Consider the following 20542-nt stretch of genomic DNA (forward strand, 5'->3'; position numbering starts at 1 on the left):
TCCCTGTTCATAGCACCTGTCCTTCCGTGCCTTCGAGTGACACGTGGCTCTGACCCCAACTCCACATGCCTCTTCTGTTCAGTCTAACCAAAGTCTCTGGTCTTGGTTTAAGTGCTAGAGCACGAGAGTGATTGGTGCAGCCCAGGCTCCAATGGTCACCCCAGATCACGGATCCACCCTGGTCCCCTCAGCTGCGATCGGGGAGTGGGTTCACCAGATGTAAGTTTGGCCTACTAAGCCAATCTCTTAGGGGACCTTTGATGGGGAGGGGGCACTTCTGAGACGGAGCGCGGGCTGAGCAGGCTGATCTCGGAGTCAAGAGCCTGGAACTACCTTTTATTCATTCTGGGACGTGCGCAAGTCACTTAAGCGCTCCAAATCTCCGTTTTCTCTGTAATATGGAGGTAATACTCCCAGACATTTCTGCCTCAGAGGATTATTCTAAGGGGCCATTCAAGTGGGATGGAATGCGAGAGGACTTTGAAAAGCATCAGTACCATGTAAGAGCCGGGGGCAGGGTGCTTCCTTATCGGCTCTAGGACAAGAAAGCCGGAGTGAGCAGCTCCATAGCATCCAGGCTGAGGGGCCCTTGTTTGGAGGAAGGGGCCCTGCAAGGGAAATGAGCACAGACTGCAGCGAGGGGTGTTTAAAATAGACATCTGCAGGGATTTCCTGAAGGGAAGAATGACATGACCAGGACACAGCGTGTGTCGCTCAAACAATAAGCTCCCTCCAAACACACACACCGCCCCCCAGGGTGGACTCGAGGGAGGGGTGGCGCATCCCTGTCTGCAGTCAGCGGGGTGGCCTGGGAGCCCCCGGAAAACCCGTGCAGCCGGAGCCGCCTCTGAGGCTTTCAAGCAGGAACGGGGAAGAGCAGGCCGGAGCATCTGCTTCTTGTGTCGTAATCACGCCTGTGATCTCGTATCCCACAGGCCCTGGACAGCTCCAGTGTGTCTCCTGCCGCCAAAGCTGGCCTCAGATGTGATCATTCAGCAGCCTTTGAAACGGGCACGGATGCAGGGAGCAGAGAGAGACATTCCAATAAGATCAAAGTGGACACTGCCTACACCTGTTCCTCTCTGCCTCCCTCAGTCTCCAAAGGACAGAAGACTCCGGGACTTGCTTCACAGCAGCCCCTCTGCCAAAATTCCATTGATAAACAGGCCCAGACAGCAAGATGGGCCCGGGAAGACTCCTGCTGTCTTTAAGGGAAGCACACACGGGACGACTTACCATGGGGTTCTGCATTGCCCACGGAGCAGCTCATGTTGTCAGCGGCCAGGAGATGTGTGCAAGGACGGATCTCCTAGCTGTTTGACTCCTTAGAGATGTATTAAATCCTCCCAAGATTATAAAAGCAATATGTTTTTATTTGAAACCAGTGAAACCACAAAGATATAAGAAAAAATTAATACTCTCCCTCAGATCTTCTCTGTTCCCCCATCCCCGCGTCCTCAGCACACACACGCTCCTAGATAGCTAATGTCACAGACTGCGGTGTACTCTCTCCCGCCTTCCTCCTTCCTGTGAACATAAACAAGCCCGCCCACGTACATATAGAGATTTTGTCGTCTGGTTTTCACAAAAAAGGAGTCATTCTCTAACACATTCTGTAATGAGCTTTTTTCTCACTTGAATCATGCACTTCCCTCCAGCTCAGTGGACTGAAGGCTAGCTCATTCTTCTTTTAATAGCTGCACAATGTATTCAACCATCCCCTGTGAATGTATGCTTAGGTTGTCTCCTGTTTTTAAGAGCATCTAATAAATGCCTGCTGTATGCAGATCTCCAGACCACGCCTCCTGGAGGAAGGAGCAGATGTGTGCTGAGCAGATCCATATGTGGGCTGAAAATCAATAGGATCAAGAGGAGTTGACAGGAATTCCTGGTGCTGGGGTGTCTCTGCCGGAAGGGGCCTTAGAACTTGTGGTCCAACCCCCTGGTTTACAGATGAGAAAGGAGATTTGTCCAAGGTCACACAGCTTGCTACTGGAAAATCTGAGGCTGTAATTTAGGTCTTCTGACACCCAGACCAATGTCTGTCCTCTGTACAAAAGCTATTAAAGTAAAAATAGAAATAGGTCCAACAAAGATGTATTTAAACTCACAGATGCCCAAAATTTAGGAGTCGAGCGAGGAGATGGGATGTACTCAAATGCCACAGAGTTAATGGCAAAGAGAAGGGGTCCCTTTTTATACTCCTCCTCCTGCCCCTTTCACCAGTTGGATTTGTCCAAACACTCCAAGCTCATGTCTGCCTCAGGGCCTTTGCACTTGCCATTTTCTCTGCAGGGACCACACTTCCCTCAAATTTTTGCATGGCTGTCTCCTTCTCACACACTCGGTTCAAATCTCAATTCAAATGTCACCTCTTCAGAAAGGGCCTCCTTGTTTCCACCCTCACCCACAACTCAAACTAATATCAACCCGTGTAGCTATCATCCCTCCCATTACCCTGCTTGCTGTCTTCACAGCGCTTGTCACCATCTGAAGTGACCTTGGTCATGTGTTCATTTACTTGTGCATTAGCGTCTTCCCCATTAGAACAGAAGCTCCATGAGGCAGACACCTGGACTGCTGAGGAGGGTGCCTGGCACAGAGTAGGTGCTTAGTAAAGATTTGACTTGATAGAGCCCAAGTCTCCTGACTGCTGGTCCAGTGATGCTTCCTCCACACCAAGAGGTGTCTTTGCTACATCCGGGCTACAGAGGCTGGTGGCCCTGGTCCTGGACAGAGTGCTGGCCGCCAGCTTCCGTAGAGGCTGGGAGGGGGTGGGGCTCCTGCAAGGACTAAAAGAACTAAAAATTGACAATTCAGGATGAGGTTCTTGCTTCAGCTTGAAAGCCTCTCTGAACCCTCCCAGGCCCCTCAGGCCCCCACCTCTCTCTGCTGCCTCCACTTTCTGCTTGGCCCCTGATCCCACGAGTGCTTCCAGCTGGACTTGAGTGGTCTCTCTTCATCTCCCCCCCTCACCCCGAACTGCAGCTCCTCGTGTCCTGACTGCCCATTCTCCTGCTCACAGGCATTCCTGGTGCCTCGCCCAGGAAGGGGGGTGAGCAGGGAGGGAGACCTAGAGACCTCCTCCTCTGGGAGTGTGATGTGGGGCACGGTCCAGGAGTTCTTGGTCACCGCAACCCTGGGCAACCTTGGCCAAATCTCTTTACCTCTCTGGGCTATGTCTCTTCCTTTCGAAAATAAGGCACAGGAAGGCTACAGAAGCTGGATGGCTCTACAGCTTGGACACTCTGAAGTTGCTACCTGACAATCGTGTTTGTCCCCCAAAATTGGAAAAATGGAACCAGGATCCATTCTGTGTTTTACATGGAAAAAAAATCAGGTTCTGGGTGGGGAAATGGACTGGTGTAGGCTGCCCTGTGTGCGAGGAAAGCACAGGGTATAGGTGACATGACCAGGATGGCCTGTTGTCCAGAGAAAAAAGCCTCTTGGCTGCAGTGGAGTCAGGGGCCTCATACTGAAGGGGATCAGGCATCCTGGGTGTGGGACTGGTGACAGGGAAGAGGGCTGCTGGCTCCAGCAGGCTGGGTTTACTCAGCGTGGCCCTGGAAGGCTCAGGCACAGCATCCTTTCTCAGCCATGCCCAACCACTGCCCTCTCCACAGTTGGAATCCTGGCCTCCTCGTGGGTTTCCCAGCAGGCAGAGGAGAGAGTGACCTCGGGCTACCTAGGGCTTACTGTCCTCTAGGGATTGGGCTGCAGGCCAGGGGTCCACACCCCACATCCACTCAACTTTCTTTTGGTAAATATTGAAGGCTGACTGAATGCCAGGCACTGTCATGGGTGCTGAGGAGACGATGATGAACAACACACACAACCATCTTTGCCCTTGTGGTGCCCACATCCTAGTGGGGAGAGGCCAATAGTAAATAAGAATCATAATAAATGAATAAATTCTGTTAGATGGTGACACATGTATGGGAAAAAAAGAAAAAGAAAAAGTAGAGTGATGTAAGGAATGTGGGTGCCTCCTCCTCTCCTGGTGCTGCAAGATGGAAAATTCCAAGGTTATCAAATTAGGGCTAGAAATGGCCGTCATGGCAGAGACTGGCTAGATGCTCACCAAACTCATCACCTCTTCCTCCACGGGCACAGCCACACGTTTTCCAGACTCCTTTGCTGCTAGGTGTGGCCATGTGACTAAGTTCTAGCCAACAGCATGGGAGCCTCTGTCAGGCCTAGCCCATAAAAACCTGCCCTGAGCAAGCCTTGTTTTTGCTTTTCCCATCTGCCAGCTGAATGGGGAGGATGCTGAGGACCTAGAGGAGGGCAGAGCCACAAGAAGAAAGGGGTCTGGGTCCCCCAAAACTGGAGGCCCCTGAAGACCCCACCTCTTCCCCCCACCTGAATAGACTTTACATGAGGGATGAGGGGTTCACCAAGGGCTTGAAGACCAGGGAGGCAGTTTGCAAACCATTTCAAGCAGAGGAGAGAAGCTAGGGGCTTTTAGGTTTTTTTTTTTTTTTTTTAAGATTTCTCGAAGCCATGGCTCTATTTTTTTCTGTCTCCCACTATCCTACTCCTAACCCCATTCATCCATCTATTCACTTACTCATTCAACAAACATGTATTGAGCACCTACTATATCCCAAGCACTGTTCTAGGCACTGGGGATACAGCACTGGACAAAGCAGACAAAAATCCCTGTGCTCCATGGGCTTCCATTCCAGTAGGGCAAGAACAGACAAACGAGATGATAAGAAAAGAGGGCTCTATTACTAGACCCATTTTATGGATGAGTAGCCTGAGGAGCAGAGATGAAGTGACTTAAGCTGATATAATTTTTTGAAAATAATTTTTTACTGACTGTAATTGAAGAAGTGCAGCTGGGAGTCTGGTGAAGATGAACCTGACATCTTGTCATTTCACAAGGTGGGGACTTGGTTCCTCTTGGTAGAGACTTAATTGTCTTTACAAGGCAGTGGAGATACTGAGGCCGTGAGGCAAGGATTTATGTTCCACTCTGCCTCTTAGTAGCTGTGTGGCCTAGAGCATGTTTCTTACCCTTTCTGATCCTTGGTTTTCTCATCCGCAAAACATGGATGATAAGGTACTAATCCCTGTGGCTGATTGTTCAGTAAGGGCCTCCGATGAGTTTTCTCTCCCTCATCCACTCCCTTATGTAGCCCCCCTCACACTGACCCTGGGCATGGACATGGGACATCCTTTGGTAATGGGATGTCAGCAAACGTGACTCAAGCAAAGGTTTGAAAACTGCTGCTCACTGGGGCTTGCTGCCTCGGAACTCTGCTGTCATTGGAAGGAGCCCAGGCCGGCCCGCTGCAGACACGTGGCCCCGTCAACAGTCAGCGCCAACCGCCAGACACGTGAGTGAGGCCGCCTTAGACCATTCAGCCCCAGTGTGCCCTGGACGACTGCACATGAGTGACCCCAGACCAGCAGAAGAACCACCCAGCTGAGTGCAGTCCAAATTGCAGGCCTACAGAATTGTGAGCAAATAAAATGGTTGCTCTTTTAAACCACTCCGTTTTTTTTTTTTTTAATTTATTTATTTTTCCCCCCAAAGCCCCAGTAGATAGTTGTATGTCATAGCTGCACATCCTTCTAGTTGCTGTATGTGGGACAAGGCCTCAGCATGGCCGGAGAAGCGGTGCGTTTGTGTGTGCCCGGGATCCGAACCCGGGCCGCCAGCAGCGGAGCACGTGCACCCAACCGCCAAGCCACGGGGCCGGCCCTAAACCACTCCGTTTTAAGGTGGTTTGTAATCCAGCAACAGATAACACATACAACAACCTCAAGAGGTGTTTCCGAGGATTGAATAAAGAAAATGCACGGGAAGCAATTAAAATCTTGTTTGGCACAAATTAATAGCTCAATAAAACGTAGTTATGATTATTATCATGTTATTTGGAGCCAAGTTTCTTAGTTTTGGGAACCCTCCCTGTTGACCTCTCTAGTTACCCAAGTGTAAAGTGAATTGATACTGGAGAATTCTGTGAGGTCACTTTACATCTGCCTGTGGTCACCGCACGCCTGGCATTAAGGGCTGCCTCTGGTGGACGTCAGCTTGCCTACTCTTGAAGGGGAAGAAGGGAGTTTCAGACAGAGACCAGCTGGCCCCAACAGGGAGTTATTTAAAGCTAAGTAAACAAGATGGTAATTCTATGATGGACTCTTGGGTCTTCTCTGGGGCCCTGGAGTTTGCCCCGAACTGTAGTTTAGGGGCTCCTTCCCTCCCTTGCACATATGTTTTTTTGAGCCTCTCCCGTGAGCCAGGCACTGGTCTAGGTGCCCAGGATACAAGACAGACATCCATCTGCCATTCTAGACAGACTGACAGCAAACCCATAACTAATGATCAGATAGCGGTAAGTGCTCTGAAGGAAAGTGAGAGGGTGATGGGAGATGGAGTCAGGAAAGGCTCCCAAAGGAGGTGCCATCTGAAGACCCCAGGGAAGAGACCTCCAAGAAGAGAGAACTTTGCCGTGCGAAGATCCCGTGGTGAGAACAACCTTGTCATGTCTGATGAGGCTGGCGGGCGGTGGGGGACTAGCAGGGCGCGAGGCCAGAGGGGTGGGCGGGGCCGCTTAGGCCTTGGTGAAGACTTTGGGTTCTATTCTAAGTAGGGAAACTTCTGGAATGTTTGTGTTTTCAAAAACTCACTCAGGCCACTTTTTAAAGGGTGGAATTGGGAGAGGGAGTAAGAGAGGAAGCAGGAGAACCAGTTAGAGGTCCAGCTGGGAACTGGTGGTGCCTTGGACTAGGGCTGTCATGGTGACAACGGGGAGGAGTGGCTGAGTTCAGAAGGTAGAGCCAGAGCATGGTGATGGAGCGAACGTGGGGATGAGGGAAAGCCGGCACCGAGGGGGCACTTCCAGGTTTCTGGCCTGAGTAACTGGGTGACTGGTCATACCTTTAACTGAGGCACAGACCGCGGCGGGGCGGGGGCAGGTCGGGGGTTGGGTGAGGAGAGAAGCAGAAGTTCTGTTTTAGATCTCCTCAGATTAAGATGCTAATGGACATCCAAATGGAGAGACCACGTGGGCAGCTGGATATGCAAGACTGTTTCCAAGAACTGGCACGTAAGCTTGGGGGTGATGATTCTAAACGGCATTTCAAGCCATAATTCTAGATGAAATCACCTGGGAGGGGAGAGGAGCGAGTGCATACAGAGGCAAGGGGACCCCATCGTGCTTGGTGGCTGATCAGAGAAGGAAGGAGCTAAGGATGGAGACAGCAGAGGAGTAGGAAGAACTGGGAGAATGCGGTTGCCCAGAGCATGGAGGCGGGGGCCTGGGGGCACCATGTGTCCTGGGCCCTACAAGGCCCTGGTCTGCATGCCTGACCCCATAACTGGTGTAGCAAAGGGGCCCTCTGCAGCACCCCCAATGCACCCCCAGAGCCCACCTGAGGGAGAGCAGAGGGCCCCTCTCTTTGAAGAACCAGGGCTTGCTATGGGAATGGCCTAGCCTCAACTGAGCTGCCCACGCACGGGAGGAAAATGCAGCTGCCTGTTTCTGTCATGTGTTCTGTTGAATCTGCTGTCCTCTCCCTTAATGGCATTTAGGGTCATCAAAATCTTGGGTCAAATCTTGGTTCTGCCACTCTCTTGCTTGCTGAGGGACCCTGTGCAACAGATTTCATCTCTCACAGCCTCAATCTCCCCACCTGTACAATGGGCAGCACACCCACCTTGCAGGATGGCTGTGAAGATGACAGATGTGTCACAGCATCCAGCTCAGGGCCTTGCACTTGACAGGCACTTGTCAAACTCTGATGTCCCTCATTTCACAGAGGGACTTTCACAGAATGACTGCCACATCCAGTCATTCTCTGGGATATCTTTTCCCTGGGACTGGCCATGGCCTGGAATCCTCTCCACAGCATCCTCCTTTGCAGGCCCCAGAACAAGCCCACGTACCTTTAACAATTTAAAGGTTTACCACTAATCTCTATAGGGAAACAAAAATGTAGCAGGAGGGTGGAAAGCATCTCTGAGCCACTGTTCAAGCTGTTCCCTCTTCTTGGAATGCCATTCCCTGCCCAACTCACTGGTGAACTTCTCATCCTTTGAGATCTAGCTGCAGTGTCACCTCCTCTCTGGGGCTTTTCCTGCTGCCCCCTCCCCAGACAGACAGAACTCTACTACCCTCCCCTGTGTCCTTGCAGCCATGACCTCCGAGGAGAACAGAGCACTGCAGAGACACACCCTGGCTCACTTTGGTCAGAGGTGCATGGAGGGTGATCACAGAAGGAGCACTTTTGGGTCCTGCCCCTCTGCTGCCTCCCCCTCAGGCCAGCTTCTACCCACCCAGGGACCCCTGGAAAGGAATGGGATCTCATGATCTCAGAGGTGGGAACTCAGCCATTTGGACTCCCCTGGGCCCTGTTAAAAATTAATCTGCAAGTACCTGTGCTATCCGGAGTAGGCAACTCTGCAGAAAATTCCTGAAGAATTTGTCCCTCCCCCACCAACTCGCCCTCACTCCTCTGTTCCTGGGCTCTGAGGAGGGGAAGAACTCACCTGGGAGCTTCCCCTGGATGTTTGGAGCCTGGGAGCTATTGCCCCTGGGCCCTGGGCTAGGAAGAATGGTGACTCAAGGAAGGAGTAGATGGGCGAGGAGGATGTGGCTCAGCCAAGCAGGTCCCAAAAGTCCCAAGGGTTTTAACAATTATAGCAACAACAACAATAATAATAGCAGCTAACACTTATTGAACGCTCACCATGTGTCAGGCCTTGGGCTAAGTTCCCCACATGCACCATTTCATGTAATCCTTGCAATCACCCTGCGAGGGAGGTGCCATTGTTATCCCCATTTTACAGACGAGGAAATGAGGCTCAGAGAGAAGTTAAGGAATGATTGGGGTCACACTTGTCCCCATGTGTTTCAGCGGTGAACTCTTTTCGCAAATAAAATTCTAAGTAACTCATATATCAAACAGAAAAGAGCAGTACCTTTTAGTGCATGTGTCTTTTTTGGTTCAGACGTATAAATTTATTTATTCTAAAGTCAATCACTGAGAACAATGAGGTAGTTGTAATTTTTTAAAAATCTGGAGTTGGAGGGCATGGCTGCTATTTCAATTACAACAGCTTTAGCATCCATTTGACTCCTATTTTGTAAGAATGGGCAGTATCAAGAAAATCCTCATTCTCATAGATAAGCAGCTACAAAGGTAACCATTTGTGAACAGTTCGCCTGCAATATCAGAATATTTTCTAATTCTTCTGATTCAGAAATTTAAAAGAGGCATAATAGGCATTTAGTTTTAAGGATGAATCAATTATCTAAAAGCTGTTCACATTCCTAGTAGAGAAAGAGGGGCAGGAGCTATCCAAAATGTACCACAAGCAGTAAAATGCACGTTAACAAAAGGTCACCAGTTGTTGCAAAACTCCATTACGCAGAAGTTACTAAATAGAAACCTATCTAGGTATTTCACACAGAAAGGAAGTTAATACAGGGAACTGATGCTTGCAAATCATCAGGAGGGCTGGAGTAGTGGAAGTCAGGGGCCTCCTTCAAGGTCACACCACAATAGCCAAGGTCACTGCTACCTCCATTGCTGCTACCCAATCGTCCCGCACCTATGAAGCTGGTGACTAAACTCTGGAACATAGCGGCCAGCTCCACGGTCACACCGGTCAGAACTTGTTCACCAACTGCTGATGAGAGCTCCAGTTACAGGGAGATAGCTCAGTCGCGTATGAGGCTTCCATATCACAGGTGGGCGAATCTCAATGGCAGAAACTACATCTCATCCAGACCCTAGCTACAAGGGAGTCCTGAAAAAGTACTTTGTCATCATGTAGCCTCCGCAGTAGAGGGCAGACCGTAGGAGGGGTCAGAATGGATATCAAGTGCCAATGGACAATATCCAGCCCACTGTCGTGGTGGGCACACACTTCATCGTGTAATGGCCCAGCCTTGTCTGGTATTTAATTAAGCACGGTAAGTAGTGGTGCAATAGTATGTACTTGCTTGTATAATTTTACATAAGCGGAAATTTGAGAAATTCAAAGGGGTAAAAAGGTGCTTATCAATGACATATTTAAAAGAAGTTAAAATGCACCAGGCTTGCTCGGGGCTTTGGGGCCCTTGCTGTGGCTGTTCCCTCTGCTGGGAGCTCCCTTCCCTAGACATCTGTGAGGCACATGCTCACTCCCTCACCTGCTTCAAATCTTTGCTTCTTGATGAGGCTCACCCTGTCACCTGATTCAATACCACCACCCGCCTCTCCCTCCTCGGGCATCATCTGCTCCCCGACCCTCTGCCCTACTTGTTCTTTGTTCTATAGGGCTCGTCATCTTCTCACATACTATATAACATACACATGTATTATGATCATTTTTATTACCTTTCTCCCCTGCTAGACGGTAAGCTGCACGAGGGCAGGGATCTTTGTCTGCTCTGTTCGCTGATGCAGCCCAAGAGCCTAGAACAGCGCTGGGCACATAGTAGTTACTCAATAAATGCGTGTTGTGTTATTGAGTCTATACACAGAGAAGGCAGGAGAAATTTGATTCCAAGGTTTCTAGAGAAACAAGCTAACTGTGCCCCATTAAATAAGCATTGGCCCTCTCCAACGTATTAACATTCTTATACAAAAAATTGTGGGATGTGTTGTTCTTCACCATAATTTTTTAAAGAGTTAAAGATATTATTAGAAATGATATACTTCTGCTTCCTGATGATAATCACAAACTGACACGGTCAGTTGCCTCCCTCCCTCAAACCTTGCCCTGGGAGTGCCACAGAAAACCAACTTGGTAGTGGGGTGGGTGTGAACAGAAGGAAGTGAGAATATGTCAAGGTGTTGTCTTGCTGGGAAGGAAAATGTAAACGTTGATAAGCTTTAGAAACGGAGAGGGGAAATTAACATAAATGAGTCATAACAATTATGAATAACCACTAAAAAAAGTTTACAATCATTTTCAAACTGGTAGAAATAATTTTAAAACAATTTTCAAACTAGTAGAAAAAAAAGTATGGATCTAATAAAAGTCAGAAAAAGAAGGGAGAAAAAGAAACAAAAATAAAACACAATGCCTTGGTCAGGGTTCCATTGCAGACAACAGAGTCCACCCAGCAAGTTTAAAAGAAACGGATTAACTAAGGCAATTAGGTTGGTGTCAGACTTCTTAGAAGGGCTTCGAAGCAGACTCTCCTCCAGGAATAACCCTCGAATCTCATTGCAAAACTAGCCTGGCAGGGGAGCTTCTGCCACCACTGCCACCACTGCTGACTCAAGAACCTCGCTGCTCAAGTTGCTGTCAGGAAAGCTGCCAAGGTAGGAAGCAGCTGACAGTCCTGTCAGCACCAAGAAGGCGGGAACTGACCTGGCACTGGGGCTTCCACTGCAGCTGCTTCAAAAGAACCAAAATACCAGGGCCGCCCGGTGTCGTAGCGGTTAAGTGCACACGCTCCACTTCGGCAGCCCGGGTTCGCAGGTTCAGATCCCAGGTGTGCACGGACGCACTGCTTATCAGGCCATGCTGTGGCAGCGTCCCATATAAAGTGGAGGAAGATGGGCACGGATGTTAGCCCAGGGCCAATCTTCTTCAGCAAAAAGAGGAGGATTGGCATTGGATGTTAGCTCAGGGCTAATCTTCCTCACCAAAGAAAAAAAAAAAGAACCAAAATACCTCCACCTCCTTACCTCCAGAAGAGCCAGATGGCCACCTCCTCCCAGTGCTCAATTCTACCTTCCATTTCTGGTTGGATTGTATCTTCCTGGCAAAGGCCAGGTGATGTGGAAATCCTGGCTGCAAGAGAGCCTGGAAATGTCCTCTCTAGCCTTCCAGCCTCTATGGTAGAAGAAGTCATTATAGAAGGAGGTTTGGAGGGGTGCTGAGTAGAGTCAATCATCATACCTGCCACAGTCCACCCCTTAGTTCCTCAACATCCATTTCCACCCTACTTCCCATTCTTAAACTTCCATAAAACAACCACAACATGTTACCACCCAACCTAGTGCAAACGTACCTCAATCAAACAAGAGCATTCTTATCCTTTCCTCAGACAAAAAAAAACCAAAGCCCCAGCAGTTACTGCATCCAGCTCCCACTCCACGGAGTCTGGATGCCATTCACGTCTTCTCTAGTCACAGTCCAATCTTGATATTCTGTAATCTATGCACTAAATTGTAAAGTTTACTACCAACAAACCACCCTATACAAAATGGTAGAGGAAGAAAGAGGGACACTTACCATTATCAGTAAATATATGCATGACATAGAAAGGAAGGAAGACTATATAGATAAGTGCTGTAATTCTTATTTTCGCCATAGGTGATGAGGCATTTATAACATCCTTCCTCTCCTGTCCCTCCCATTTTCCCTTTGTCTGCCGCAAGCACCTCATGTGGTCAGAGGTTTTTACCTAGTGGGATCACCCGAGCTTCATTCAGGACGAAGCTGAGCCCGTGGTTGTTCTGCTCATACTGGGTTGCTGTCATCTTCCATTGACTTTTCCCACTGGCCATGGAAATAGAAGGCAACCCAGAGGATTTCATGGGATCCAGAGACACACTTCTCCTTGTTCCCAATGTGTGGCAGCCACTGTATTTCCCCTTTGATAACCAGAATCATTCACTCCAGCCAACACAGAACCACCTCCTCACCTTTTTGTTCCCTGTCCATCCAGGGCATGAGGAGCCTGAAATGACCAGGTGTTGGTCTCAATTTCCAAATCAGTGGGACCTCTATGGTGTGCGCTGGTAGAAACATTCTTCCTTTGCATACTAAGACCTCCAAACTAGCAGAACCAGGGGAAGGGGAGCAAAAATTCTATAAGTTATCCAGCCCAAGATTTCCTGATCCATGAATTCGGGAAAAGAGAGAAACATCACCTCACGTTGGTTGCTGATTCAGAACATATGCTAACTTTAGGCCATCACTTCAGATTCATACAAGGCTGTCTTCTAGCTGAAACTAACTGAATCCCAGCAGGCCATGTCACCAACCCATAAAGCCAGACGATTCTGGTGATAAGAGTACGTGGCAAGACCAGTCAATCTCATACTCACCTGCCAATTTCTTTACTTCTTTTGCTGAAAAATGAGGTCTCTGGTCAGAAGTAATGCTATTTGGACTACCATGTTTGTGAAGAAGACATTCAGTAAATCCACTAATGATGTTGCTGGCAGAAGCATAACTGGCAGAGAATGCAAACCCATGGGCAGAATAAATGTCTATTCCAGTGAAGGCAAACCTGAGCTGCCTCTATAATGAAAGGAATCCAGTGTGGCCAACTTGCCACCAGATGGCAGGCTGGTCCTCTCTGGATCGGGTACCATATTGAAAGTTCAGAGCCACTGCTGTTGAGAGCTGGGCACTGAGCTGTGGTGAGGAGACTAAAGCAGAGACTGTTAATAGTCACTCAATATCCACTGTCCTCTTCTTCTTTAGTAAAATAACTCATGTTATTCAGGTCATCAATGTACCCAGCCAAAGGAAAGATATTCCTAGCTTCCTTTGCTACTAGGTGAGACCACGTAACTAAGTTCTGGCTCATGGAATGTAATGGGAGGTGCACACTTTTCATCCTTCCACCATTCTTCCTTCCTGCTGCTGGGAATGAGTTCGTGAAGGCTAAAGCTCCAGTCGCCGTCTTGGATCATAAGATGAACTTGAAGATAGAAGTTACAACGAAGAAGGTGGAAACCGGGTCCCTGATGACTGTACAGTCCTAGACTAAAAGAGAGATACAATTATATCTTATTTAAATCACTATTATTTGGAGTTTTCTATAATATAAGTCAACCTAATTCTAACTGATATATATAGTAAATAATATGGCAGAGGAAAATCTAAAATATAGCAATAATTACAATAAGTGCAAATGGAAGGGAAATATCTCATCAAAAGACAGAGACTTTCAGAAGAGATTTTTTTTCAAGCCACTAATATGTCATTTATAACAGACTCACTTAACAAAGGACTAAAAGATTAAAAACAAGGCAAGGGGTCTTGTCTTAAGGCCCATGGGCCCACTGAGTCATTGGATAGAATTGAGGGGGGTCCATGAACTTGGAAGGAAAAAAATATGGCCTTATTTTCACTAACCTCTAACCAAAATTTGGCATTCCCATCATTTATAAAGGTAGATAACAAATCACAGAAATATTAGCAGTACCTGCGACTTTGTCACCAATATAAATCATAAATACTTTCACATCACTTTATTGCAGTACCCCACAATATCTCTTACTCCTATAACTTCAAAATCACAGTAGTTATTAGGCCTACTGTTAGATCTTGTTATTTAATACATTAATAAAAAAAAGTACATATAATATAATATCACAAATATTTTAACTATTCTGATACCTATTTCAATATAATTGGTTTGCTTTATAATTCTATGCATTTAAAAACATTACTTTGAAAGGGGTTCACAGGCCTCACCAGGCTACCAAAGGTGTCTATGGCACACTAAAAGTTAAGGACTCCTAAAATAAAGAGGATTATCAAGATATTAACATTAATATCAGGGGAAAAAAAGATGTAAGATTTTTTTTTAAATCATGAGAAAAAAATGGAACATTATATATAAATAAAATAGAAAATAAATCAAAAGGATATAATGATCACAAATATACATGCACCTAACAGTATAGCTTCAAAAAAATATAAAGCAACAACTGATAGGAATACATAGAAAATATATAAAATGAATAGTTGTAGTTAGAGATTTTACCTTTCCCAGAAACTGATAAATCAATTAGACATAAATAAGAAAGATATAGTTTCTTGAAGAGCATGTCTAATAAGTCCCAAACATCATATAGAACTTTATGCCCAACAAACCTGAAATACACAAATTTTCCTGTACCTATGGAACAGTCAGAAAGATCAACCATGCACTAAGTCACAAACAAAGACTGATATATCACAGATTTCAAAGATAATAATAGAATACTATAAATTTATGCCAACAATTTTGAAAGTTTAGATGAAATGGACAAATTTTTAAAATGAAAAACAACACAACTGGTTTACTTAAACTTACTCAAGAAGAAATAGAAAATCTGAATAGTTCTACAATATTTAAAGGAATTAAAATGATATTTTAAGATTTTTCGTAAAAGAAAACACCAGGCTCAGGATGGTATCATGGGAAAATTCCTCCCAAAAGTCAAGGAATAGATTATTCCAACCTTATACAAATTCCTACAGAGGCTAGATAAGAGAGTTTTTAGAGGATGTTGAAAAACTGATGCTAAAATTTATATAGAAGAGCAAAGGCCCAAGGGGAAAAAAAAAGGTGGAGGTATTTGGCCTCCATAAATCAATACTTTAGAGTCATAATAATAAAGACAGGTGTGGTACGGGTGCAGGAATGGAAAAATTCACCAATGGAACATGATAGAGAGTCCAAAACCATTCCCACTCATATATAGAAATTTAAAATTTGACATAGCTGGCAGTGTGGATCCCTGGGAAAAGGAAGGAGTATTCAATGAGTAGTGCTAGGATCATCGGATATCCATATGGAAAAAAATTAAATTGGACCTCTACCTTACACCAGAATTAATAAAAATTAATCCCAGATGAATAAAAGTCTTAAAAATGAAGAGTAAAACTTTAATAATTTTATTTATTTTTTTCCCCCAAAGCCCCAGTAGATAGTTGTACGTCATAGCTGCACATCCTTCTAGTTGCTGTATGTGGGACGCGGCCTCAGCATGGCCAGAGAAGCGGTGCGTTGGTGCGCGCCCGGGATCCGAACCTGGGCCACCAGCAGCAGAGCGCGCGCACTTAACCGCCAAGCCACGGGGCCGGCCCAAAAGTAAAACTTTAAAACTTTGCAGAAAATTTCTTCATACAAATCCCCTTATGGATCCTTGTGAGTGTCTCTGTTTACCTAGGGCTGGGAACACTGAATCTCAAGGTAAATGCATACCTAATTTCCCTAAATCCTGCTAGATTGCTCTCCAGGAAGCTGTACTAGTCTGAAACCCCAGCAGCAGCACGTGAGTGTTCCAGTCTCCCCTCATCTTTGCCTGCACTTGTCGTCATCCTAGTTTTTTTTCTTTTTGGCATTCTGATAGGTGTAAAGTGACTCATTGTGTTATTTTCATTTCTGTGACTATAAGGAAATTGGGCAAATACTTCCTGCCATTTGGGTTCCCCCTTCTATAAATTGCCCATTCATATCCTTTGTCCATCTCTTTATAGAGTTTCCTGTCTGTGTCTTGTTGATTTGCTGTCAATTTCTTACATAATCACTACGCTATTCGTTTGTTATTGTTCTAGCCATCGAAATTTTTTTTTCAGTTTTTTTAACCTTCTGCTAGCTTTGTCTATGAAGTCCTTGACTGAACAAAACTCCTTAATTTTTATGTGGCCAAGTTCGAAGACTTGAAAATTTGTAGAGAAGTTCTTTCCAGCCCTATTTCTTCCGTAAAATACCTGTTCAAGCCTTTTGCTTACTATTCTATTGAGATGTTTGTCTTTTTCTTACTGATTTTAGGAATTCTTGATGTATTATGGATCCTAATCCCTCTAGGGAGTGTTAACTCCCTGACATTTCTGGCCTCCCCTATGCATGGGCTAAGCACACTCCTGTGCCCAGGGTATGCATAAGGTAGGAAGCCATGAGTATGTCCAGGATCTATCCACTAAAGCTGGAGGTGGCCTCTGGGGTGGCTAAGGGGGTAGATGAGGCACTGACAGCATCTGCTATACCCACTGGATTAGTTCCCTGGGACCGCCATAACAAAGTACCACAAACTGGGTGGCTTAAAACAACAGAAATTTCTTCTCTCACAGTCCTAGATTCTGGAAATCCAAAATCAAGGTGTCAGCAGGGTTGGTTCCTTTCGAGTCTGTAAGGGAAAATCTGTTCCATGTCTCTCTCCTACCTTCTGGTAATGGCCATCAATCTTTGGCATTCCTTGGCTTGTAGATGCCTTACTGCAGTCTCTGCCTCCATCTACACATGGTAATCTCCCTGTGTCTCTGTGTCTTCCATGACCATCTTCTTGTGAGGACACCAGTCATATTGGATTAGGGGCCCACCATATTCCAGTATGGCCTCATCTTAACCAATTATACCGGCAATGATCTTATTTCCAAATAAGGTCACATTCTGAGGTACTGGAGGTTAGGACTTCAACATATCTTTTTTTGGGGGGGGGCATGATTCAACCCATAACACCCACATTGTCCACTCTGAACATCCAGCCATCATTTAGGACTCCTCTTAGCCTCCTGTCATCTGGGAAGCTTTCTCCAGCCCACCTCCCCACCGCTCCCTCCAGATAATTAGTTATTCAGTATTGTCACAGGACCCAGTACCTAATTGTGTGTTATAGTGTTTTATACCTATCTATTGACTTGCCTGTCTCCTTCACTAGAGTATGAGCTCCTCAAAGGCAGGTACCAAGTCTCATTCAACTGATTCTCTAGTGCCCTGCACAGGGCCTGGCACACAGTTTTCATTATAATAGGAGCTAATACTTGTTGAGCACTTACCACGTGCCGGTCACTGTGCTAAGAGCTTTACATATAACATCTCACTCAATTTTTACAACAATCCTAGGAAGTAGTATTTTAGCCTAGATGCCATAGAGCTGACAGAAACAAAACTTAAAAAAGTTTAAGCAAGAAGTGAATTACTGGCTCAATAGAAGGAAAGTCTAGAAGCATGCCTCAGGCATGGCTGGATCCAGGCACTCAGAGGGAAATCAGGGTTCTTTCCCTCCACCTCTCACCTCTGCCTCTCTCCACCTGGCTTCACTTTGCAAGCAGGCTCACTCTACCCGGAGGGCAAGCTGGCCGTCAGCAATAGTCACATCCTCTTAGCTTAGCCACCACAGTGGGAGAAACCAACATTCCCAGCAGAAAGGTGAGGTCTCTGATGGGCCATCCTGTGTCAACTGCCTAGGCCCACCAGGGAGTGGAAGCACAGTGACTGGCAGCCCATCAGGAGGTCTCCCCTAAAGGGGACGAAATAAAAGAAATGAGAAACCTTCTCGAGCAGAGTAAGGCTACGGTCACCATAAGCCACCCTAGGTGGGTCCTGGAGTTGTCTCACTGTATAAATGAGGAAAGCAGGGCACAGAGCGATGAGCTACCTTGCCTAGGTACCCAGCTGGTAATAAGAGGCAGAAGGAGGATTTGCCAGTCCGTTATACCCGCTCCGCATGAGTTCAGGGATGGACAAGAGTCCAGGATTCGGATGGAGGCAGACAAACCCGGGTTTGAGATCCATTTCTGATCCCCATGAGCTCAGTGTCCTCATCAGTAAAACGCAGGCAATAATATGGCCAGTGTGTACCTTGTGGTAAGGATTACATGAAATAATTCAAGTCCTGCATTTAGCACAGGGCCTGGCACATGGAAAGAGCTAAAGCAGAGTTAGCTATTATTATGAGTAACTATTCATTGAATGAATGAGTGGGTGGTATCTGAGCTCTAACACAGGGACTCTGGGTGGTTCTCTTCACAGAGGAAAGGCCTAGGGGATGGGGGTGGGGGAACTTTGGGCCCTTGACAATCTCCACCACCACTCAAAATACCTTCCTTGGATATTCCTATTCTTTGAGTTAATTCTTTGGGCAATTAATTTCTCTCAATTTTATATAAAGTGGAGATTAAAGCATGTTTAGAAAATTCTGTTAATATTATTGATCTATAACTTAGCTCTAAGAAAGTCTCCAGGCCCATGCTCCCTTTCCATCCAGATGGCCACCCCAAGCCCCTTCTATAAGGAAATCTAGAGCTACTGCTGGCTCCCAAGCTCCATACAGCGGAGTTTGCAATGGGCGCTGTCCCCATTTATTACCATGTGCCGGGAAAGAACTTCAAAGGTGCCAACGGCCATCATAATTAGCCTGGAAGTCATCCCAGTTTTCCTGTAACTGGGGAGCCAAGGAGTCCAGCCCTGGGTCTGGGCAGAGCTGGGGTGAGTCAAGACAGGGCAGGAACAGGCCTGGCAGGCCAGCAGGGCACCACACCCCTTTTCCCAGTTGTAGTTATACTTGGCCACCAGAAGCCTTAGAAGTATTCCCATGTTGAGTGGGTACACATGGTCCCAGGACATCCTTTGCTTTCTTTCCCTGGGGAAAGGGCATCTGGGCAGTGCAGGAATAGAGGAGACCGGGAGAGCATTCCCAGTGGTTTCTCTGCCTGCCCTGCCTCAGATCCAGGAAACTGCTCTAGATGCCAAAGGTGTAGATCCAGGAGGAAAATGCAATAGCAAGCAGGAGGGAACCAGCTGCTTCTCTGAGGGCTGGATGTGCAGAAAGGGGGTGGGGGAATTCTGAAGGGGGGAAGGGAGGGGAGGGGAGGAGGAAATGAGGCAAAGTGCCCAACTCTACAGTGGCCCAGCAGGGTCTCTACGTGGCTGAGAGCTCCAGGCCCAGGACACAGAGGGGCCAAGGTGCAGGACACAGGGATGCTGGGCTGCAAAGCACAGAGATGTCAGCATGCAGAACCTGGAGACGCGGCCTCATTTTCTGCCCCCTCCCCTACCGTTCCCCCTTCCCCTTCCTCACCCCCCATCCAAGCCCTCAGAGAAGCCGCTGATTTACTCCTGCCTGCTGGGGGTCTGGGGACATTTGGACACCTCTGGACACTGTTCTGCCTTCCTATGTGATCTTAGCCAAATCATTTAATGACAATAACCCAATCCGCATGGAGCCACAAAGTGTGCTAACATCATGATGTCACAGGATCCTCCAACCATATGCATTGTATACACATTACCTCATTCGATCCTCGCAACAACTCTGTGAAATACCGTTAGTGCACCCACTTTACAGATGAGGAAACTGAGGCTTAGAGGGGTGGTATGACCTCCACAAGGTCATACGGCTAATAAGTGGCAGAACTGGAATTCAAACTAGGATCTACCAAACCCCCACACTCAAGCTCTTCTGTGATCTGAGGACGTAGCACAGAGATTAACGCTATCCCCACTGTAGAGACCAGGAAACTGGCTTAGAGAGGTCACGTAACTTGCCACCCATTACACATGTGGAAAATGGTGGAGCCAGGATGCAAACCCATTTCTTTTAGCACCAACCCAGTGTTCATTTTGCCAACAAAAATAGGAGAAGGCCCCGGTAGATGATCTCTGAAGTTCCCTCCAGCTGAGATACTTTTTAAGTTCTGTGTTGAGGCAGCGAGGAGTTGGAAGGAGAATGGGTGAAATAAGGAAGCTCCTCAATCTTATTGCTGCACTCACACTATGTGTCTCAAGAATGTGGCTGCCCCAGCCCCTCCCTTTCAGCCTCACTCCTTCCCTCAGTGACAGAGAGAAGAAGTCATTCAACAGAGAGTTTCAGCCCTTGGAGCTGGGACTTCCTAGACCTCATGCTGACCCGCCCAACAGCATCTCCTCTGAGGAGTGTGTGTCCACAGTCACCCCCAGCATGGTGGCACCCGTCCCCTGACCCACTCACCCATCAGTGAGGCAGCAGTGTGAGTGGTCCCAAGGGAGAGTGTGAAGCACACATCCTTCCATGCTGGACACACACTAGCTCAGCCTTACACACCACACCCTCTGACTCAGAACTACTGGACACTCCTCTCCCTGAGCGGGCCCCGCCC

The 20542-nt window shown here is 47.1% G+C and overlaps 1 long non-coding RNA gene across 1 annotated transcript; it reads right to left on the reverse strand.

Annotated features, from left to right (window-relative positions):
* Nucleotides 1–1431: 1431 nt before the first annotated feature.
* On the reverse strand, nt 1432–20483 carry LOC131412904 (uncharacterized). The gene is made up of 3 exons (XR_009221869.1): nt 20395–20483; nt 13009–13675; nt 1432–2060 (listed from the first exon to the last, which is right to left on the reverse strand). It is a non-coding gene; the product is annotated as an uncharacterized LOC131412904 (long non-coding RNA).
* Nucleotides 20484–20542: the final 59 nt, after the last annotated feature.

The sequence above is a fragment of the Diceros bicornis genome, chromosome 13 (genome assembly GCF_020826845.1).
Source record: "Diceros bicornis minor isolate mBicDic1 chromosome 13, mDicBic1.mat.cur, whole genome shotgun sequence".
NCBI lineage: Eukaryota > Metazoa > Chordata > Mammalia > Perissodactyla > Rhinocerotidae > Diceros > Diceros bicornis.